Source organism: Triticum dicoccoides, chromosome 2B (genome assembly GCF_002162155.2).
Source record: "Triticum dicoccoides isolate Atlit2015 ecotype Zavitan chromosome 2B, WEW_v2.0, whole genome shotgun sequence".
Taxonomy (NCBI): Eukaryota; Viridiplantae; Streptophyta; class Magnoliopsida; order Poales; family Poaceae; genus Triticum; species Triticum dicoccoides.
In genome coordinates, this window is record NC_041383.1 from 707152362 (window position 1) to 707177340 (window position 24979).

Consider the following 24979-nt stretch of genomic DNA (forward strand, 5'->3'; position numbering starts at 1 on the left):
GTTGGGGGAACTTTGGACCCTGAAATAGGGAAGTGCCGTTGGACGGATGAGCAACTTGCAATACCCGTCAAGAAGCTTCAGAAGTATATCACCGCAGCACAGGAAGGGACGTTCATTCCCGATAGAGAGAAGGAGGAGCTGACTTAGGCGGGAATCCTGAGCACCCTGGACAAACACGAGGCACACCAGGCTCCGTTCCGTGGGTGGTTGGGTTTCCCAGCGCAGACGGTTACAGAACCTAGGAGAGAAGAGGAAATGTGAGCTGAGCGAAATGGAGAAGCTCAATGCAAGTGTACTAAAGCTAGAGGAACAAGTTGAGAGCCAACGAGCTACCGGCCAACCATCTCAGCGGCACGAAGCTACCCCGCCATCTCAATGGAGAACTAGCGTGGCTTCCACGGAGCTCATTCAGCCTGACTTCACGGCTCCTAGCTACCCCGTGGATACTATCATAGAGGCTCAACATTGCCAGCTTATGACGAAATGCCAGAACCTCACTTTGAAGACGGTTGTCGGCTCTATTGCACCTCCTCAACCCGACGGAACTTTTCACTGTCGTTCGATTCCACATGGCTATGTTGTTGTGATGGTGGATGAAGTAATGGAGGGATTTGAGGAGCTCGAGCTTGACCACCCTACCGGTGAAGGGGAGAATCAGCCGGGTCATGCTCTGAGGACTCCATGTCTATGGCGGAAGGAGTACATCAAGCTTCCAAACTAGACGTCTCCTCCTCCTCCTCCTCCGGCAAGTCAGGCCACTCTGCCTCCTCCTCCTCCTCCTCTAGCGAGTGATCAGGGCACTCCGCCTCCTTCTCTGCCTCCTCCAACGCGTGAGGCCACTCTACCTCCTCCTTCACCTCCTCCGGCGCGTCCGAGCAGTCCGCCTCCTCCTCCGCCTCATCAGCAACGACGGAAGATAGACACCGCTGCTCCGGCTTCTCCGGCGCGTCGGAGCACTCCGCCTCCTTCTCCGCCTCATAAGCAACAAAAGAGAGACGTTGCCGCTCCAGCAGCTAGCAGTACAGCCAGAGGCGGGAGGCAATTCAGATACGGTCCATCTCTCAAGCCTCTAGAAAAGTTACCATACGAGATGGCCAAGAAGGAAAACGCGGAGATCTCTGATGCCCAAGTGAGGGAATCTTTTGCAAAGAAACCTCCAGCTCCGAAGGAGATGATAGATCCGGCGAAAGTGAAGTGCACTATCGATGCCCTAAAGCGACCACCACCGCCTCCGCCGGATTCCAACTGTTTTCACGCTCTTAAAAGGACATATCAAGATGCACGGCGGTTGGGAACTACTTCTAGTGATAAAAGGTTAGCAGAACAAAGAAGTGGGAAAAAATTCCCCAGCTCGGCGAATAGGTGAACTAATCGTGCCCCCCGCTCAAGGTGTCCAGCGATATCGTTGCTAATCTTCCGGGGATGGTGCCTGGTACCAGTCCTGGTGATTACCTGGGCGATGATGTAGAGTTTGAAACAATGGAGGTGGACGAATTTAGATACCAGTACGGAAGCCTCTCGTTAAAGATGGAAGTCCTCCTCTAACAATGATGATGCGAAGATTCCATCAATGGTACATGAAAACCTGCAGCGAGTCTGGGAAGGATGTTTTGACGATGAGAATTAAAGAGGAGCACGACCTCATTGGAACTGGTCTGTTCTTTATTGAATTTGACGAGTTATTCCAGTTATACAATCAAAATGCCCTCGACAAAACACTTGCTACTGTTTGTAAGTACCACTTCTGTAATTAAGTCTCTATATATAGCTCAGCTCTTTCATTGCATGTGTATATATAATTATCCTCACTATATTATGCAGATTGAAGATCGTTGAATACAGAAAAGCATAAATCTATGACATTGGGTTCATTAACCCAAATATCATACATGAATGGATGGTTAAAAAGAATGTCACAAAAACCGAGGACAACTTGCTACAATCGTTGCTCAAAAATCAAAACAAAGATAAAATACTCTTTTCTTACAACTTCAAGTGAGTGTTACTGTCTTGTGCATATTCATTTTCCCCTATTACTTGAGGTTATAGTAATGTAATTGATGAGTTATGCATGCGTGCGCAGCTTCCACTTTATTCTCCTAGAGATTAAGCTTGAGCGGGGAGTATTAACCATCTTGGACTCAAGACGAAAAGATCCCGAGGACTATGCAGACATGACTCAAATGCTCCAGAAGTAAGTTTAATCGATCATTATGGCACCATATCGGCAACTGTGTTCATTTTCTGATATCAAGTAATTATTTTCTTTGTTTGGCAGGGTTTGGAAAGAGTTCATCGTAATTACTCCGGGACTGCCGAGCGAGCTGCGATTTACACACCCGAAAGTAAGTACTACCACCTAGTTTCGGGCATCTCCCATTGATTCTAGCTAGTTTCGTTAATACCATTTAGCATGCTTGCTTATCAGTTTGATTGATCTCTATTTCTTGTAAAGTGCTTGTGGCAGGAAGGCCGGAATGATTTTTGTGGATACTATGTTTGCGAGTTCATCCGCCACTCGACCTGTGAGCGGGGCTACACTGAAAAACAATATGAAGTGCATAAGCAAAAATATTCATAATTTTATTTTATTACCATCATTTGTGTTGAGTTTCATTCATATACATGTATTGACCCTCTTCTTCAATTTAGATCTGGCAGATCGGGATGAACTCCAACCACAAGATCGCATACGAGCAATTCAAGAGAAATTGGCGGGATTCTTTCTTGACCATGTCATCAATAAAGCCGGAGAATACCATGTGGAAATTGATATCGACATGAGATGTTAGGGATTGTAAGAGATCTTATATTGTATATATGTAGCTAGTAGTTTCGGATAGATATACGAAAACTTGTTGTTCGACAAATCTCTCGGGGCCACTAAATATTCATTCCATCTATGTATACGGAGCCACTAAATCTTGTCTTAAGATAGAAGTCAAATAAGCCATCACGTTCGTCCACATAGATTAAATTATGTCAACCATTAATTTAAGAGATTAACGGCTAAGATTTAAAGATGTCAGCGTTACATAGAAATATTGTCAAGTATAAACAATTCAACATGACACGTACAATAGCTTTTTTAACTGTCACGTACAATTTCTTTTTTTTTATCAGATCTGTCACGTACAATATTGAATCTAGAGCAACTCAGTTCGGACGTGTTTATAATTGACAGGCAACTGTGTCCAATGCGGTTTCTTACCGGGAACAAATAAAAGCCAGCTAAGGTTGTAAAAATAGAGCACATAACGAGAATACGGAGAAGGCGTACTCAGTTCGGACACCCACGCATGCATGGAGGCTGCTGCACACACGTTTGCATGCATGGAGGCTGCTGTACACACGTTTGCATGCATGTTTTTCATTGTGGGGACGTTTGCATGCATGCTAATAAATGTAAACGGACTCCAATATGGTCTATCAATCTCTATCTCTATCTCTATCTCTACCTCTCTATCTCTATCTCTACCTCTCTATCTCTACCTCTCTACCTCTCTACCTATATATATATATAATAATAAAGCAAATTGGGTTTCTGGTCGTCCGTTGTTAGGCTTTTTGCAAAAACGTCCCTCCGTTTCTGAGAAATCAACCCGCAGTCCGTTTTTAAGTGACTACCAGAGAAAACGTTTCATTTTTGCAAAAGAGTCTGTGTAGTTTGTGCTATTCAACCCGCCGTCCGATCAGATTTGCAAAGGAAAAAAAGAGACACGACCACACGCACGGGCTCGTCTCCTCTCCCTCTCGCCCACGAAGTGCTCGCCGTCGCCACCAACCATGTCGGCCGCTTCCGGCGAGCTCCGGCGACGCGCAGCACGCTCCTGAGCTCCCCACGGTCCGCGCCTCCCTCCCCTCCGGACAGATTCTCCGCTCCCGGCCTCTACCACCCGGTCGCAACCCCACCCCCGTGGCTAGGGTTTCGGCCAAGGCTTCGCCAGCGCGTCTCCGGTGGCCCCAGGTTCGTCCCTCCTTCTTTCTTGGCCGAGATCTTCCACCTCTACACCTCACCTTCTCTTCATATCCTCTGCTGCAGATGCAGATGTAGCACCCCATGGGAGTTCCCCATCCACCACGGTGGCAGATTCTTCATGGAGATGTGATGCAAAAGAAGCACAATAGTTCAGTGATGATTAGGTTTGTTTTTTCCCAGCTGAGAATTTGAGATTGTGTGTATACACTGTCAACAATATTTTCAGATACAAAATAATCTTGTACATCCTTGTATGGGGAAAGGTGGGCTGTATAAGCGTGGACATTAATCTTCACTTTTTGTGTTGTATAAGCATGGACATTAGGTAGTCAATTTAGCCAGATATAGAATTCGTTACAGTATTACAATTACAAAAGGAATATAGAAGGTCACATATCATTTTAGTTGTAATTATTCAAATGGCTGACACAAGGTTCAGTAGGAATAACATTATGATGTTCCAAATATGCAGCGACATGACTAAAGCTCAAATTTCTAAAGTAGTTGTCGTGCTTGCCGTAACAGCGTTGATGTTTTCACATTTCCTTGATTTATTGGTAAGTTTGGATGTTGTAGACTGATCCGCTTTGGTAAGTCATGTTTGCCTTCAGGGTGATGATGTTTATGCATCTTGGGAACCATAGAGATTTTAACATGTGATATTTCCTCAAGCAAACTAAGTTCTTTTGCAATTTGCTGCTCAAGTTGTGGCTCTCCTGCAGGTATGTCGTTGTGGTCTTTTCCACTATATTTATTTGATGTATATGCTTCCAGACAATACTTAGGTTTCATACTACATGGTAAATGAAATGAAATTCCTAATATGCTAGAATGTACAATGGTAATTGTTAGTTTCATTAGTATTTCTTGGCAAACCATCGTTCTTTCTTGGCCTGCTGAAAGTAATTGTCATCAGTTTTGCTTTACATTGTCTATAGAGGAAGTGATGTTTTTTAAGAGATAGATGAATGATTTCAAAACATGGATTAAGCCCTGTGCCAAGTTGTGTTCCCAACTTTTAATCTCACTACCTTCTTACTTCAGGGCAAATCTTCCCAACAAAAAGCATAACAGAGGCCTCTCTTTTAATATCTGAAGATTTGTTATCTAATAACCGGCCATCAGAGGGAGAAATTCACCTCCATAACCTCCATGTAAATACCATCATCTATTTTCCCTCTTGCCCACTTCTGTTACGTATTTACATTTTTGTGTTGGCATGTTCTAAAGAAGCTGCACTTTTTTCCCCTTGCGAGTAAATTGCCAGAAATCTAAACTCATGGGCAAATGAACTGTTTGATTCAGCCAGATCAACAACAGAATATTACTAAGGAGCTCATGTCGTTAACTTTTTAATAATGATGCACGTGAGATATACTCCAAGGTATGAAGACAGGTATTTTTGGTAGAATAGGTAGTGGTAAATCAACTCTCGTGCATGCCCTTTTCTGTATCATGTGTCCTACTATCGGCTAGACAATAGTAGACATCGTCGACATTGGCACCATTGGGTTGTACGATCTGATTTCTAGATTGACCATCATCAATGTTCGATTGAACTGTGAGAAACAACCTTGACCCTCTAGCAGAGTACACTGACAATCAAACCTAGGAGGTAGTCTTGATATTCACATGTTCATTTCTTGTCATTTCTCAAATTATTAAACAACCACTTAAAAAATCTGTTTGTCATGGCTCGAAGTATGAATCTGTTGCTCGTAATTGTTTTTTAGTTCAATATGTCTTCACATTACTACAATTCTATAAACCTACGTGTTCCCATTAATACTTTGTAAACCTTGTACTGGCGACTACGGCTTTGTGCATTTCTCAAATACAGAGGCCCTCCAATCTTCTTAACTTATCTAATAATGACTGAAAATTGTTATTCTACATTTCAAGCATCGGGTCACTATCAGTTAGGAGTTGAAGTTCGGAGAAAGGGGCTAAAACATGATTCGCCAGCTCTGCTTTACTCGTACCATAGAGTTCACATTCTGGTAGTTTTGGTGCTTCTGAAATTGCTGATAAATTCAAAATTGCCCTTGAAGTGGTAGAGAGTGGAGAGAACTGGTGTGTGGGCCAGTGTCAGCCCGTCTGTCTCAGTTGGGTGATTCTGAGACGGACCAAGATACTGGTTCTACCACTTCTTCGGTGGACTTGCAACAGATAACCTGATACCGAGCACACCACAACAGCATTACTTAGGGGTGATTGGCATGACGATCATGCATCGAATCACCTTGGTCCTTCAGAGTGAAATACTCTAGCTTCTTGACTATGGTGGTACAGTCTGGGGAACGATTTTCTGTACAAGAGGAGGTCAAAAAAGGCATTGCTTATTGTACATTAGATTCTACAGGCAGGGGACCTTCAGCTTTGTAGTACTCCTGCTGTTTCATGAAGCTTCAGATTAAATTACTACATTTTCCCTTGATTGTAAGAAAATCAAGCATACAATAATAAAATTAAGCATATAATACATAGTAATTTAATCTGAAGCTTCATCAAACACTGGCAACAATACGTAGTCTCTCCAAGGCCTATATAGGTATGTTTATCTTGCTGTTTCATGTTAGAATAATGATCTTAAGCCATGTAGATAAACTTCAACTAGCAATGCCAATCATATAACCCTTGAGCATATGACAGAGAGTTCACCCTCACCATGTCCAGTGACGTTGCTAGCAGGAGTAAGATGTTTGGGTTGGCGGAGTCGGCAGCCGGTAGTAAAGCAAGGGTGTTGTGTTACAAATTTTTCATCAAGAAATTTGCATAGGAATATTTTTTTTTTCCTTCAGTAATGACCCTTTATATTTTTAGTACTTTCAATATTGTTTCGCTCAAATAAAAGTATGTTTTGCTACTTACAAAATTGTATCCTTTGAAAAAGTAGTTGCTTTTTAACTTACATTGAGAGAAGGTTCATCTTCAGTGTATATAAATTCCATGTCCTTTGCAATATTTGGCCGCCTTGAATGATGCACATGTTGACCTTCTATCTTTGTATGTTGGGTGGAGTCAAGCCCCTACATGCAGTAGAAGAATCATATTTAAGGGTTGTCGTTCAGAGTTTTTCCATGTATGTTGGTGAAGTCATGCAAGTGAAGCACCTCATTATCCCCTATATTTTTTTGACTTGTTTGTCTAGCAAGTGAAGTGATATATTTTTCCGATTTGTTTGTCTATGTTTGTTGAGTGAAGTCGGTGGAGAAGTTCATTTTGTTCATCCTTTAGAAATTTATTTTGTTTTGTTTTTGATTAAGAGGTAATATTGTCCAGTTTAGAGTGCCTCCTAAAAGTTTGTGTTTACTTTACCGTTTCTTCATGATGCATTTACAATACACGACGATCGAATAACTGCCCTGTAGCTACTAGAATTTTTTGAATTGCTATAATGGATTTTACTGTACTGTAGTACTCAAAGAAGTCTACTTGTTTTTTTTTCGTAGTAAATTATAGTTAATTGATGACTAACCTGATGATGGATTTAGTGTCCTGTAGCTTCTATAATTTACAACACTATAATTTTTTTTGATTGTTTGAATTTACAGTGACCTTATGCCTGAATTTACACCACCCTGTTCGAAGATTTACAATCCTATAACTTCTGTAATTTACAGCAGTACCATAAAGGTTGTGATTGTTGTATTTTACAGTGACCTGGTATAGATTTTACATTATACAGTTACCTTAATTTACAGTGCTACATTTTTCTGAACTATTGGTGTTCTAGACATGTTTTGATGATGCTCTTAGGTATTGATCTTCTTGTACTGGAAGAACTATTTGAAGGAGATTGCAAGAGTACTGACCTGCAGTTTGTCTTCTTGGTGTGACTGCAGTTTTCTGATTGTGTAACTATTCTGTCCCCTTCTTCCTCCATCCTCTTTCTCGTTCTTATCTGATCATAAAGCACACATTGTTACTGGTTGTTTCTCCTTATTTTTTATGAAAGTTCCAGTATCTTTGTTGTGATCTGGTTGTTACTGACTGGAATTTTAGTAAAACGAACACTGTAAAATTCATCAAAGCTCGATACACTTTTAAAGTTACTGTTTATCACAGTGAGTTGACTGTGAATTTCAGTCGAAAAAACTGTATTTAAAGCTTCATGACGATGAAATAATTAGTATGTGATTAGTTCATAATCTGTTGATCATTGTACAGCAGGTTGATGATGATTTTACGGCAGCCGAATGATGAATTATAGTATGTTTGTGTTCAGGAGTTTCCTCTACAAGTATTTGATTGAAGGCCAATTCAATTTCAGTGGATTGTAATAGACACTCCTTTTTTTAATACCAAAGTGTTATCTGTGTCAAGAGCTTTCTTTGGGCCAAGCCCAAATAATGAAAATACAAGAATAATGACTCCCCACCAAACAACAAACTTATATATCGAAAAAACTGAACATACTAAAAATAGTTTCATATATTCACACTTTTTTAAAACTGGTCAAAATTCCCAAAAGTTGTTCCATAAAAAATGCATTTAGAAATGTTCAAAAAAAAAACAGTCACTCTTTTTCAATAAAGCATATATTTTTATTAAACAAAATCGTGTTTTCTGAAATGAAAAAAAAGAAAACTGAATCAGACACTATTCCATGAACTCTTCAATTAGGCGAAGAATGTCATGGTGGCTTCTTAACGACCAAAATTCAACCGAGAAGCAACAATGTAACATTAGTACCGATGTTTATTAGAACTGAATATAAGAAATGGTGCGTATATGACAAAGAAATTCAGGTCTTCATGGAGTCCAAGGTTTGTTGGGTGCGTTGTTCGCGAACAAAGTTGCCCATGTTTTAGTTGTAAGAATAAGCTCTGTAAAACATGGTTCCATGTCCTTCCGTCGTGTGTTATCACGCTCGGAATCAATGGAGACTGGTTAATAAATCATAGCGATTCCAACTCAAGAAAAAGGGAAATTGTACCTAACGACAAATGGAGCAGGTTTTGTAAGATTTCATGCCCGTTGCAACGCACGGGCATTTGTACTAGTATTTTTCAAGTACAAAACGCATGCATGCATGAAGCTAGGGTGCTCAACCAAAAGTTTGCATCCACGTGAACGTCCTAAACGGATTCATTATGGCCTATTAAGATTTTGAGCTGCAAAGATGGTTCAGATTAAACTAACAAAACTTATCAGTATAGGATGGAAATGTAGGGGGAAAACTAAGATTAATCAAACCATGCATGAAAATTCATGGAGGCTGGGAGATTCATTATATTAGTAAAACATCATAACACGGATTGATGGACTAAGAAATTTGAAAGAAATCATTGGCTCGAGAGTTTCCTATTATGATTAGGTAATTTACGTAGGCACTTACATAGACTTCAGATATATGTCTTGCATAGGAGTCCTTCGTTGATGTCATGATGCCGACGGCGATGAAACGCAAAAGAGCAACGAGCTATTATATTTATGTTCCACACATGAGTAATATTAGCCGACACCAACTCGCCAGGCCACCTCATCATTTACAGGTGACAAAAATAATACTATGATGATCAGGTCACTAGCCGGCCTCACCTTATACACCCAGGAATTCAACACTTTGAGTACACTGATGCGCCTCCGGATCAGGCTAGATTAGATCACCCAATACAGGTTCAGTGCTATTCCATAGGGCGTGCCAAATCTATTGATATATCAACATTTTCACATTTCTCCCTTATGCACAGTTTGGGTTAATTGTAATTTTTGTGCTCTACAATATTTACCTCAGGGTTAACATAAATTGCCATGGGGCACACAAAAACATAAACTCAATCCAAACATCCATACTTTTGAGCAAGAAAAATAATCAATAATGAACTACATTTATAGTTGTTTGACCGGGACTTTGGTGAAATTAAATGATGCTATCGAGCATACAACAATTCCAGTTGAACAATTTTTGAGGCACTCTCATTCAAAGGAATGACATGATTTTTTGGAGGATTATATTCCTTGGGATTTTTAGTGCTTGGAATTGATCTATGTATATGTATTCTATTAAACTCGGGTAAACAATTACATGTTTTTTTCCACTAACATGAGAATCCTGCAGTTGAAACTGCCATGCAGGCTAACCTTGGCACAAAAAAGAGAAATGGAATTTCATATTTAAACTTTAATTTCTAATAAAAGCACTTTATTAGTATATCATATGTACTTACCTATAAACTTTTTTTGTTGTCACATTTTTCTCAAGCCACTACATTCCACTTTTCCAAAAAAGATTAACAAAACTATTCAAATGTGCAGGCCATCTCAAAAATAATGATTAAAAATTATCCAACACTTAGAGTATAAGAGAGAACAAATGATTCAAACAAAAAAAGTAACAAATAAAACTATAAAAGTACTCGCAAAAAGGAAAACATGCAAATTATTTGCTTTACCTTAGGTAGGTCAAATTATCGTTAGACATCACAAAGTGTAGGAAAATTCACTATCGCGGTAAAAATATATCACCCTCTCAACCTCATATGCATCCTACATCCATCCATAGGAGTTTGGCTTACCTCATGAGGTTAGGGGTTTGAGCAATAATTATGAAAACATAATAAGAAATTTGAATTGTTAAAAAATCTTATAAAGTTCCTTTCATTCAAGGAATGCTGACGTAAACAAAAAACACATGAGATTTGTTGTGTCAATAATAAATATTATATGATGAGACAAAATGCAATTGTGGCTATGGTAAATAAGATAGGAGAAATATAACATGGGGATGAGCATACTACTCAAACAATGGATATTAGGCAAACAAAATCATAAAAAACAACATAACCACTTTTCGAGGTAATAATATAGCTATTGAGAGATAACTATTTGTAAATACAGCAGAGACATATAAATGACGAATTAATCTAAATGCGGTTCCACCAAGCAACGAAAGTGGTACAATCAGTTGAACTACACAAACAACACTTATCTTAAAAGGAGACTTGCATGTCATTCTTAATAATTCATTGAGTCATTAAAAACTTAGAAACATGTTTTTTAATAACAGTAGGAAGTGTCTAATTAGGAAACAAATATTGTAATATTTGAGATAGCAAAGGGAATATAAACAATAAATCTAGCCGCGCAAATGCGCGGGTGAACCTGCTAGTTTTATAAAAATCATAATACTATTAACATCTTTAATCCAAATTAATATCAATAAATCTATCACAAACGTGTTCACATAATGTGTTTAGTGGCAGTTGTATTTTTTTTATAAACTTGGTCAAACTTAAAATAGTTTAACTTGAGACAAGACTAAGTGGCCTTGTATACAGGGAGTAGTTAAGATTAGTTTAAGTTTAGTAGGGAAATAATGAACATCGGGTAATATTGAGGATCAAATTCTGCAATTGATCCTATGCACATTTTATAAAACACAGACTTGTTATGTGTGTACATAGTATAACATGAGTGGTTCTTCTGTGATGTGTCTAGAGCATCCGTGTCTGCCTTGAAAAGAAAAGGGATAATTAGATTTATGCCCCTAGTTGTGTCCCACTCGTCTGTTTTACCCCTAATTCCCAAAAGTCACGGGTTCTGTCCAAGTCACTTTGCTCCTCTTATGCTTTTGCCCTTTGACCGTTTGACCGTCAGTTTGAAAACTTCATAACTAATTCATACTAAATCAGAAAAATGCAAATAAGATTATTTTTTGCCACGACTTCCACGAATGTCATTCCCTAATGAAACTTGGTAAGCACTTAGAACATTTGTCGTTCTTTGCCACCATATTTTTTTTGAATTTTTTTAGAGTTTACTATTCATGGTAGTATCAAAAGAGCTAAAACTCGGATGTGCACTTTCCAACACTTTTTCATGAATGCAACTGACACTGACATATAGGTGGTGTTTTTCTGAACATTTTGGTATCTTATTTGCATTTTTCTGATTTAGTATGAATTAGTTATGAATTTTTCAAACTGACGGTCAAACGGTCAAAGGGCAAAGGCATAAGAGGAGCAAAGTGACTTAGACAGAACCCGTGACTTTTGGGAATTAGGGGTAAAACAGACGAGTGGGACACAACTAGGGGCATAAATCTAATTATCCCAAAAGAAAAACAAGCATCTGAGCATGAGACAAAGGTGTCACGTGATTCAAAGGTCAGTCTTTGCTTTGCTCTCCATTTCGCGCCCTAAAAGCTTTCACCTCTCTTTCCCCCTCTCTCTTGAGAATGAGCTGCTTGTACCTCTATAAATATGGCCTCTAAGCATCTCTACATCTCCACACAGCTGCCCTGCCATCCCGTACTCTATTTGCATCTTGACACACCTTCGCCTTTCACATTTCCTCCTCTGGTGCATCGTAGCCTTCCTTGACGCCCTCCTCTGGTACGTACACATTTTCCTCCTCTTCATGCTGCAACACATTTTTTATTTGAGGGGGCTCTTTGCAACACTTGTGTGTAGTTTTTTTCCTCCTTTTTGAGGGAGCATGTACAAATTTTCTGGCAAAGAGTATTTTGTTTTCATAATCTAGAGCCAACTTTTCCTTGGAGAAGATAATCCACAGAAACTTTTTTTTATAGAAATATAATCGATAGAAACTAGTTTTTCTTTGTTTTTCTAGGGAACTAGTTTTTCTTTGTAAGAAATAATTCTAGAGAAACGAGGCGGCCCTGTATCAAACGAGGAGACCCGGTCTGATTGTGATTGTGTATGGGCTTGGGATGAATCCCTCGTTTTCCTTGCGAGGGCCCATCCCAAATCTGCTCGTCCTCTAGGGTGAACGGCGGAATCGGCGGCAGCGGCGGCGAGAAGCTCCCGCACCGCGCCGCCGTCCCCTTGTTCATTTTCCATCTAGAGTATTTTTTCAGTATGAGTAGCTGTGACGAATACTCTATCTATAAGTATTTACGGATAAACTATCTAACCTTGATTGCTCTGACGCAGGCAGGGCCACAGGCAAGCGGTCGATGGAGGCGGCCGGAATCCGCGCGGCGGCATGGGTGGTGGGCAAGGCGCTCAGCCCACTGTCCGGCGGCGTGCTGGAGTCGTGGGCAGCGAGCAACAAGCTCGGGTCAAACATCGAGGCTCTGAAGATGGAACTGTTGCGCGCACAAGCCGTGCTGAACATTGCCGGGGTCAGGGAGATCCATAACCCCGCCCTGGCTGAGATGCTCGACAAGCTGCGGCAGCTGGCCTATGGCGCCAACGACGTGCTGGACGAGCTCGACTACTTCCGCATTCAGGATGAGCTCGACGGCACCTACCATGCCGCCGACGAGCATCCTGCCGGCTGCGTCCGCAACCTCGCCCAGAACGCTGGCCACACGGCCAAAGCGTGTGCGAACAAACTCAAGTGCTCGCGTGCTGCGAGTCGCGAAGATCCTGACAAAAGCAGCAAACAAGGATGCTTCTCGGGCCTCCGCTTTTGTGGTGGCCAGCGCGAGATCGGATCCTCATCAAGGTCAACCGCTAACAAAGTCGGTAAACACTTCTCCTGCTTCTCCTCGTCACCATCTGTCGACCATGAGCATCAAACCGACATGACTCTAGATGACCCACCAAAATTGACGTTTGATAGGGTGGAAATATCTAGAAAGATCTCGGACGTCACAGAGCACCTCAAGCCAGTGTGTGCTAATGTCCATGACATTCTTAGTCTAGAGCCACAGAACTCTAGCGGCATCGCCACCCAAAACATTGCAATAAGCAGACCCATGTCCACCGAGCTAATTATAGAGCCTAAGTTATATGGAAGGGAAAGCCATAAGAAGATTATTGTAGATGAAATTGTTAACAGCGAGTGTCGTGGACTTACTGTGCTTCCAATTATTGGCCCCGGGGGTATCGGGAAGACAACTTTCACACAACATATATATGAGCAAATGAAGAGCGACTTCCAGGTATCCATTTGGATATGTGTCTCTCTCAATTTTGATGCAAATAGATTGACAAAAGAAATTGTGGAGAAAATCCCCCCAGTTGGAAATGAAAACAAAAATTGTAGTCATCAAGAGCTCATCGAACAAAGGTTAAAAGGAAAGCGGGTTTTACTTATCTTAGACGATGTGTGGGAACATAGTGAGGACGAGTGGAAAAAAGTAGCGGCTTTGTTTAAAAAAGAGGGGGCAAAAGGTAACATGGTCATAGTAACGACTCGAATACCCCAGGTAGCAAACGCGGTTAAGACAACTAAATGCTCACTAGAATTGGAGCGTCTATGCACAATAGATAGTATGTCTTTCTTCCAAGAGTGTGTATTCGGTAACCAAGATCCATGGGTAGACCATCCAGAACTAGTTGACGTTGGGAGGGAAATAGTGGACAAGCTGAAGGGTTCCCCTCTTGCAGCCAGAACTGTTGGTAGATTACTAAAAAACATACTTACGCTTAACCACTGGACAAGCGTTCTGGAAAATAAAGAATGGGAGTCAGAACAGCACGATAATGATATTATGCCAGCTCTAAAGCTCAGTTATAATTATCTTCCTTTCCATCTACAACGATGTTTTTCTTTCTGTGCTTTGTTTCCTGAAGATTATGAGTTTGGTAGTGAGGAATTGGTTCACTTGTGGATTGGACTAGAAATTTTGCATTCACGTGATCAGAACAAAAGAAGACTTCAAGATGTGGGACTGTCCTATTTAAATAACTTGGTCAATCATGGTTTTCTCAAATTGAATAAAATGAAAAACGGAAGTCCTTCTTATGTTATCCATGACCTACTGCACGATTTGGCAGTAAAGGTTTCATCGGATGATTGTATATGCATCTATAGCTCTAACGTGAAGGACATAGAAATTCGCCAATCCGTACGTCACTTGTCTATCATTGTAGATAACAAAGATGTCGAGAATAGGATGTCCTTTGAAGACTACAAAGAAAATTTGCGTGCACTTGGCGAAAGATTGAAAGTAGAAAACCTGCGCACCTTAATGTTATTTGGAGATTACAACGTAAGCTTTGCCAAAACTTTTGGTGGTTTATTTAGGGAAGCTAGAGCGCTTCGCGTAATTTCTATGTCCAAAGTGTCATATAATTTGGAGGATATATTGCACAACTTTTCAAAACTTGTCCATCTTCGCTACCTAAGGATTAAGTTGGCGTTTGAGTACCGTCACTTTTTTTTGTCAAGTTCGGCCTTTAGATTGTATCATTTAGAGGTGATTGATATACAGAGTATGTATTGTCGCATTAGTTCATCAAGAAATATGAGCAACCTTGTAAAATTGCGTCATTTTCTTGTCTCATTACAAGAGCTTAAACTTCATTCTGATATTCATGGGGTGGGAAAACTGAAATTCCTCGAGGAATTAAGGGAATTTAGAGTGGGAAAGGAGAGTGAGGGTTTTGAGCTGAGTCATCTCAGGCCATTGAAAGAGATTGGAGGATTACTTGGCATTTATAATCTTGAAAATGTGCAAACAAAAGAGGAAGCGAAAGAAGCAAAACTGTCACAGAAGAAGTACTTAAGAGAACTCATATTAGAATGGGATGTCAAGCGATCCAATAAGGATCCTGTAAAAGAAGAAAATGTTCTTGCAAGTCTTGTACCACATAGCAATCTTCAAGAGTTGTGCATTAGAGGGCATGGGGGCACTAATTGCCCAGCATGGCTATGTGAGAATCTCTCGGTTAAATGTTTGGAATCCCTTTGGCTAGATGGCATATCCTGGAAAAATCTTCCACCTCTAGGAGAAATATGGATGGCTAATGAGCTTGGTGGAGAGTATCAGGGTTGTAGTATCTCATCTCCAACCTTTCATAATTTGAAAAGCCTAGGATTAAGTAAAATAACTAGTTTGAAAAAATGGGTCGGGAGTGGCACTTGTCATTTATTTTCTCACTTGGAAGTGCTCAGAATTGTAGATTGCTCTGAACTCATCGAGTTGCCGTTTTCACATTCTCCTACTTGCTGTCAAGCACGGCAGGAGGAGAAAATAAGTTGGTTTCCTAAACTATGGAAGCTTGTCATTGTAGACTGTCCAAAACTAGTGTCGTTCCCTCCTATCCCTTGGCGGACCGGTGCTCCGTGCTCTGCTTACATAGCAAGAGTTGGATCGTGTTTTGAGAAGCTGATTTACCCGATAGAGGAATTGAACTTAAATTTGGAGATTGAGGGAAGAGGTGGCCAGGGTGATGTATTCTGGAGTGGGTTGAATTTCTCTAATCTAGCTGATCTAGAAGAGTTGTGTATGAAAAATATCCCTTTCATGCCATTGGAACACCTCCGAGTGCTAACATCTCTGAAGAAGATCAAGATTAATGGTGTGAGCAGTTTCTTGTTACCCGCTCAAGGTGCCAATGATGACATATACCGGTTTCCAGTTGAAGACCTCGAGATGGATGAGTGTGATGTTAGTGGGAAAGAATTGACACTGCTGCTCTCGTTCTTTCCCAACCTCTCAAAGTTGTACATAGACAGCTGTGAGAATATAACCGGGTTGGGTGTGGCAAAGGATGCAGAAACTGTTTCTCAAGAGCAGCAGGAGTCTGAGACAAGAGTCGGAGAGGAGGAAATAATATCAGCAGCGACAACAGAAGGCCTGCTGCTCTTGCCTCCCCAGCTACAGGAGTTGGAGATCATATATTGCGCAAACATGATCTTGCGCTCCAATCCACTTCACGACAAGGACCAGAAATCAGAAGACCTGGAAGAAGGAAGTGGAGGGGGACTCCAGCGTCTCCGCTCCCTCCGTGTGTTGGTTGTACGGTCTTGCCCCGAGTTCCTCTCCTGCTATTCGTCCTCCTCTGCTTTCCCTTTCCCGACCTGCCTGCAACGCCTCATCCTGCAAGGTGGCGCGAAGTACATGGAGACCCTGCAAGCCCTCTCAAACCTCAGCTCACTCACGGAGTGTGAGTTAATATTTAAATTGAGGGGTTTAGATGGTTTGTGCCCTCTCCTCAGCCACGGTCGACTCACAAAATTAGAAACCGGTTCTGAGTGCAGGTTCTTCCACCTCCAAGATATGGATCCCTCGATTCCGACTCCAATTTGCAGAATCATGACCAGGAGCAACACAGGATTCCTTGCTGCGCCCATCTGCAGCCTCCTCTCTTCCACCCTCACCCAATTGTACCTCAATTTGGAAAAGAAGAAGAAGTGCTTTACAAAGGAGCAAGAGGAGGCCCTCCAGCTCCTCACCTCCCTCCAGAAGCTGCAATTTTCAGCCGTCAACAACAAGCGCCCTGCAGCTCCTCACCTCTCGAAGCTGCAGTGTCTCCCTTCAGGGCTACACAAGCTTATCAACCTCAAGAGACTAATTGTCGATGAGTGTTCGTCCATCCGGTCGCTGCCCAGCCTTCCGTGCTCTCTGCAGGACTTATTCATTTTAAACTGTGGTGCAATCCAGTCGTTGCCAGCAAACAGCCTCCCGAGTTCTCTGGAAATATTGAGCATCGACAGCTGTGAAGCCGTCAAGTCGCTGCCAGAGAGCCTCCCGAGTTCTCTGAAAAAACTGAAGATCTGGGGCTGTGATGCCATCAAGTCACTACCCAAGGACGGCCTTCCAAGTTCAATGCTAGAGTTAGATGTCGGCTATGGCAGCGACGAGCTAAGAAGGGAGTGCCTCAAGCTAAAGGGAACCATTCCGATAGTCAAAGCCTGACCAACTAATTCAAGTCAAGGTACTTAACGGACAAACACTCCCCCTGTTTGTACTCAACTATTCATTCCCCAGGCTTTTCGATTCCTAACTTCGTAAGCGTCAAAATGATTCTTATTTGTTCTGTTTGGTCCATTTTTCTTGTTTTCATCTAAATAGCTCACTTATTTTACTTTACTGTGCAGGCTTCTCCTTCCAAGCACGGTTTCTGGTGCCAGTGGCAAGCATCAAGCATGACGCTCTCAATTTGTACCTTCCATCCTGCAGTACAAAGTACAAACAACTGGTTAGCACATGCATTTAATAATCAACCACTGCAAGATATTGTTTTGAAAACCTGGAGCAGCTTTCTCTTCACGTGCTGATTTTTGAAGGAAAATTTGTGTGTTCAACCAGTACTGTGATTATTCTGTTTTGGCAGATTCATGTGTCATTAACTCATTGTGACTACTGAGTATTATAATACAGTTTGAACAAACAATTCACTATTTGAATCCACCCATAATTCCCACCATTGTTTCCCCAGTTCGGTTTATATTATAAAAAAAACTTCACACATCAGTTCAGAAAAAAAGAATCTCGTTTGGTTTACCTCATTACTGTATAATCTGAAGTCTGAGCATTTTATTTACTATGCAGGAGTTGTACATTCTTAGCCTTGCAGAATCTACTCCATCCAGTAAAGTTGCACATAAGGTCTTCTGTGGTATCTCCGTCCCATAGATAAAATCCATAAATCCGGTAAGTGTGAAATGTAACAGTAGTCATTTTAAAATTCGTACCAAATTAAGAAATATAAAGGAAACCAGTGTGATCATCATCTAACACCATTTCGGAGATTCTCTGTTTTCCTCTCTGGACGAATTATATGTATATGCGTTAAAGATTTGTCTTTCTTGTGCAGGTATTCTCATGCTCGTCCTGGTTGATTTCTAGATGAGTGTAACTTACATTTTGGTCGTCACACATAGATACTTCCTAGTGACTTGGCTTGTTCACTGTGAGAGTGAGATCACCACATAATGGTGGAAGAACTGAGACTCGATGAATTGCTACTAAAATAAAGGTTTGTACTTTTTTCACTTTGGTTTTTAATTGATGCCTATACAAGGTGCTCTTTAAATGATCATAATTGTTTGCTTAATGAATTTTTTTGAATTATAGGAACTTTAAATGACCCTTCGTATCATCTCAGTGCTTGGGGTGGAGCCAGTTCAGAACCTGGGTTGTTATTTTTGTTCAGTTCAGTTCCAAACTTTCAGACTCAACTATGGTTCTTGGGTTCTTCGTAGATATGGCTTGTGCTTTCCAGTAGGAACATCTCTGTTTTTCCAGGGAAGGTTAGTAAACCTCTGCTGAAATTCATGATCGCTTTAGCTATTGCGAGACTGTCTTCAATGTGCAAGTGTCAAACTGTTATTGCTTCATGAAACCTAGGTTAGAGAACTTGCTGCATTCTTCAAAAGTTGCTAGTCTAGCTTTTGAGCACACTAATAATCTCGGTATTCATTGCCATGCTAAATTAAATAACATAAAGAGAGTGTTCAGTTGACACATATAGTCGTAAAGGTAGAGATCACCTGTTGTTAAGGGATTGATGAACATTGATTGAGCAAAAAGACTCGAGCTTCTGACTTTTTATTCATCGAACCTCCCGAGTTAAGTATGGTGAAGGTGATTTTATTTTCTAATTGATCTGGAGTTTTTTTTTTCTATCCCACCAATGCCAAAAACAGAGCAGATTTCATGAGCCATGATTATTGCAATCTGAATATTTAGTGTGTATTGTTAAGTTTGATGTTCCTCTAGTGTGAAGTCTTTCAATGCAAGTCATCTTTTTGCGTAACTTTGTTTCTTGCTAGCCTTTCTGACACTCGGTATTGCATTCCTTAATCAGGATATTGCATACTCCGCCGGTGTACATATACAAATCCCAGAAATTAAACCATTTCTTCAATGTGTTTACATCATACCTACATTCTATAGCACATACCTTGCTATTCCGTAGTAGTTGATTGTTCCATAAGCACACTCATCAAAGTTCGAGAAGATTCAAAAGAGAGCTTTACTGTCATCGTCATGAACCCTGCCAATTTCAGCACTATGAAGAGCTATATTCGTGAATATTATTCATGCATCTCCCACACAGAAATGAAAAAAAAATAGAGAGAGGCACCATTCAAAAGATCAATGAATGGCCCTCAAGCAGGAAGAAAATGTCAGCAGCGCTACCATATTCAGTGGCAGAATGGCTAATCAAACTACTACCATATTCAGAGCATCATTCTCATCCTGGGATAACCTTACATTGCATAGACATCTCAATCATTTCTTTCGCGTGAGTCAATTCTTTCCCCCATCCATCCCTGGAAACTACTTTTTGCAATGACTGGAATGTGAAGACTTCTTTGCACTAGAGTTGAACACTTATTTAGCTTTACTATCTAGATTTCAGTTTTGCTCATTCTTTGAATTACCCTACCAAGCTCCAGATAAGCTTTCCACAAATATAAAGTAGATAGAAAATGCTCCGGCCACTGGCCAGTGAGGACTATAATTATGTGATGAGAGTAATTCCAGACCATGACGAGGTAATCTCACTTGAGACCTACTCTTGGAAGGTTCACAAAGGAATAAAATTGTTGGCTGCTCGTGTTCTCTTTTGTTCTTGAAATTGAAATCAAACCTCCTAGTGATTGTGTTCAAAAACTTTGATGGCTACATTGTTGATGCTGTTCACTCTCATAAAATGGAACCCATTCCTTACTGGCAATGAATACGAGTTGTTATTTAATCTTGTGCTCAATTGCTAGCCTGCTACTTTTATATGTTTGTGGGAAGTGTCTCGATCCGAAGTTTATGAGGATTTTAATAATTGTTTGCACATGAGCACTTGTCTGCAATCTCGCTATGCTAAGCTTTCAGGTGTTTCACAAGCACATGGGCAAGTTGAATCAGGAGCCTAAATCATCTGGCCGCGATCTGAGACTCTTTTTCTCGGGGGAAGAATCAGAAAGGGAGAAGCCTGAGATGAATCATACCTTTTGTTTTTCTTTGTAGCCACTTTCTCCCTGATAATGTTATAAGGAAGAGAGATTGGTTTTTTCACACCTAGTACTATTTTCCTTGTAGCTTCAGCCTGCAGCAGGTTTCGATGGGTGGTACAAGAACAGGACAAAAAACTTCATTTTGTTAAACACAAGTTGTAGCGTGGCAGGAGGATTGCATTACTTGCGCATATGTGTTAGGTAGTTAGGAAGGAGGTTTATCTTAGCTAGAGTCCTTATCTCTACCTCTTTCTTTCTTCCCAAGATTGTAATCTAAACTGCTGTATGCGCTATCCAGGGAGGTGCGCCCCTGGCCTATATAACACGCAACGGCGCTCCCACGATGGGTAAGACGCTTTCGCCTATTCGCACATGGTATACAGAGCCTCCTCTTCCAAACCCTAGCTGCTCCATAGTCCCAAGCCATGTCATCCTCCAGCGCCGCCCCAAGCAATCTCGGTCAGGTCACGGAGAAGCTCTCCCGGACGAACTACGTCCTGTGGCGAACTCAGGTTACGCCGCAGCTAAGGGGAGCTGGGCTCTTCGGCTACGTCGACGGAACGATGCCGGAACCCACCCGCCTCCTCATCACCAAGGACAAGGACGGCAAGGAGTCGTCGACGCTCAACCCTCTCCATCCCATCTGGGTGAGGGAAGATCAACAAGTGCTCAGCTACCTCCTCAACAACCTCTCCAAGGAAGTGTTGATCGCGGTGACCACGGTCACCACCGCGCACGCCCTCTGGGTGGCGCTTGCAGGCATGTTTTCTTCTCAATCTTTGAGCCGTGTAAACAATATTTGCACTGCCTTGATCAACGCACAGAAGGGCACCCAATCGGTTGCTGCATACTACGCTCATATGCGTGGCCTTGCGGATGAACTCGCCGCGGCCGGCAAGCCCATCCAGGACGATGAGCTCATCTCCTACCTGCTGCATGGGCTGGACATGGACTACCAGCCTCTCGTCTCCGCCCTCGACGCCCGTGTCACGCCGGTCTCCATCGACGAGCTGTACTCCATGCTGAGCAACTTTGATCAGCGTGTGGCACAGTTTCACAACACCGGCGGTGGCTTCAAGTCTTCGGCCAACGCCGCCACTCGCGGGCGCGGCGGGTACTCCTCGCGCTCTCGCGGTCCTCCCCGACACAAGGGCAAGCAAGGTGGTGGCAGCTCCAACAGCTCCTCTCACGGCGGACGTCCCAACTTCGCCAACAATAGGGGGCGTCGCGGTGGGGGTGGCAGCGGTGGCGGCTCGGGCAGATCACGTCCTGATGCCGTACGTTGCTAGATTTGCGGCAAGCCGGGCCACACGGCCAAGGACTGCTGGTATCGTTTCGATGAAGACGATGCCTCCTCTGATGAAGACGACAAGGTAGCTGCCGCCGCTGATGGGTCATATGGTGTTGATACTAATTGGTACCTTGACAGTGGTGCTACCAACCACCTCACGGGAGAACTTGAGAAGGTGACTCTTCATGAGAAATATCATGGCAAAGACCAAGTTCACACGGCAAGTGGTGCAGGTATGAGGATAAGTCACATAGGTCATTCGGTTATACATACCCCTTCTTGCAAGATTCATCTTAGAAAAAGTTTGCATGTTCCTAGTGCCAACAAAAATCTTCTCTCTGTTCATCGCATTACCATTGATAATCATGTATTCATTGAATTCCATCCTTTCTTCTTTTTGATCAAGGATCAGGCCACGAGGAAAGTTCTCTATCGAGGTAGATGTGTTCGAGGGCTTTACCCGTTGATTCCGGAGTTTAGAAGATCAAATAAACAAGCTTGTGGTATCAAGCTTTCGTCCACACGATGGCACGATCGTTTAGGACATGCATCTTTTTGTTTGGTTGAACGTTTGCTTAGGAAAAATAAACTCCCGTTTGTTGGTGAGCGGAATATTGAAACTATTTGTGATTCTTGCCAAAGAGCAAAATGTCATCAATTACCTTACCCTATATCTACTAGTGTTTCCACTCAACCGTTGCAATTAATATTCTCTGATGTTTGGGGTCCTGCTCCCACCTCGGTTGGTCGACACACATACTATGTTAGCTTTATTGATGACTATAGCAAATTTTCTTGGATTTACCTTCTCAAGAAAAGATCCGATGTTTTTCAAGTGTTCAAAAATTTTCAAGCACTTGTAGAACACAAGTTTGACAGCAAAATTATTGTTGTCCAATCCGACTGGGGGGGGAGTATGAGAAGCTCAAATCCTTCTTTCAAACCCTCTGCATATCTCATCATGTGTCATTCCCTCACGCTCACCAATAAAACGGATCGGCCGAACGCAAACATAGGCACATAGTTGAGGTTGGTCTAGCTCTTCTTGCCGGCGCTTCTATGCCCCTTAAATTTTGGGACGAAGCTTTTCTCATGGCCGTTCACATTATCAACATGCTTCCTAGTCGAGTTATCAACAATGACACACCCACCAAGCGACTTCTTCATGTCAAACCCGACTACACATCACTTCGTATTTTTGGGTGTGCCTGTTGGCCTAATCTTCGACCCTACAATTCTCGCAAGCTCATGTTTCGCTCAAAACAATGTATTTTTCTCGGATATAGCTCTCAACACAAGGGGTCAAATGTCTAGATGTCTCTACTGGTCGAGTTTACATATCCCGTGATGTTGTATTCGATGAAACCAAGTTTCCCTTTGCTAATTTACACCCAAACGCCGGTGCTTTACTTCGGAAAGAAATTCTTCTTTTGCCTCCAAATCTAACCGGCTTTGCAAATGGGGAGTATAATTCTGATGATACTACTGTGACTAACCCTCTCACCACGTTGCATGAGTTGTGTGATACAGGAAGCTACGCTGAAGAAAACGGAGTCGAAAATAATGAAGAAAATCGCCCAACAGGGCCATATTTCATGTGCCAGGACTTGGGGAGCAAATCTCCCTCGGGATCGGAGCCTGCAGGCGCGACAGACCTGCCAGCAGGATCCGCTCCGGGATCGCCGCCCGCAGCTCGGTCAGGCGGATCTCCCTCAGATTTCGTGCCCGAGCCCTCCGCTTCTCCCCCTGCGCCCGACCGCGCGCCAGCAGGAGGCCCCGCCTGCGCCACGCGACAGCTAGCGGCTGGAGGCGCCGTCCTGCACTCGCCAGGGCCCACGGGCGGTCGGTTTCCGGCTCAACTTGTCTGCTACAAGCGGCGGGATCTGCGTCGGCCAACTGGCTCGGGCCCAACGGGCCCCACACCTGGCGCACGCGGGGGACCAGTGTCATCATTGCTGCGGGACGAGTCCTGTCCGGCGGGATCTTCTGTGGCGCGTGTGTCTTCGCCCCCTGACGCTGCCTCGCCTCCGCGCACAGAGGATCCGGCCTCTGTTTCTGGTGTGGCTGCTGTGGATCCCACCGAATCCGCTCCGGGATCAGCATCTGGAGCACCCACGGGATCTTCTGCGCCGGAGCCAACCACGTCATGACGTACCTGTCTCCAACAGGGGGTAATACATCCAGTAAATTACAAACGCATGACAAAATTTGGCATGATCTGCTCCACAGGTGAACCAGGTGAACCATATTCACTTGAGGAAGCTCTTGGTGATGAAAATTGGAAACGAGCAATGAAAGAAGAGTACATGGCCTTAAAAGGAACAACACATGGCACTTGGTTCCTCCACGGAAAGGTAAAAACCTTATTGACTGCAAGTGGGTTTTTAGGATTAAGAGAAAATCTGATGGCACTATTGATCGTTACAAAGCAAGACTTGTAGCAAAAGGTTTTAAACAACGATATGGCATAGACTATGAGGATATCTTTAGTCCAGTTGTAAAAGCTGCCACCATCCGTCTTGTGTTATCCATTGCTGTTTCCAGGGGTTGGAGTCTTAGACAGCTAGACGTTCAGAACTCGTTTTTGCATGGTGTTCTGGAAGAGGAAGTGTACATGAAACAACCTCCTGGGTTTGAAAACAAGAATGCACCTTCTCATGTATGTAAACTTGACAAAGCCTTATATGGATTGAAGCAGGCTCCTCGAGCATGGTACTCACGGTTGAGTCACAAAATGCAAGCACTTGGTTTCATACCTTCAAAGTCTGATACCTCTTTGTTCATTTACAACAAGTGCAACACTCATATATTTGTTCTCATCTATGTTGATGATATTATTGTCACAAGTTCATCTAATGAGGCTATCACAGGCTTATTGAAGGATCTAAGTGCAGAATTTGCTCTCAAGGACCTTGGAGACTTACATTATTTCCTAGGGATAGAAGTGAAGAAACATGATAATGGTCTTCACCTCTCTCAGGAAAAGTATGCAACAGATCTGGTAAAAAAGGCTGGTTTGCAAGGGTGTAAACCCTCACCTACTCCACTATCAAGCTCAGAAAAATTATCCCTTACAGAAGGGCAGCCTTTGGATCAAGATGACA

At 42.4% G+C, this 24979-nt stretch overlaps 1 long non-coding RNA gene and 1 pseudogene across 1 annotated transcript; both read left to right on the forward strand.

Annotated features, from left to right (window-relative positions):
• The first annotated feature begins 1090 nt into the window (after window positions 1-1090).
• On the forward strand, window positions 1091-17540 carry LOC119361217 (annotated as a pseudogene).
• A 212-nt stretch (window positions 17541-17752) lies between these two features.
• LOC119368419 lies at window positions 17753-18597 on the forward strand. Its single transcript, XR_005176633.1, has 3 exons — window positions 17753-17810; window positions 18177-18278; window positions 18442-18597. It is a non-coding gene; the product is annotated as an uncharacterized LOC119368419 (long non-coding RNA).
• The last annotated feature ends 6382 nt before the right edge of the window (window positions 18598-24979 follow it).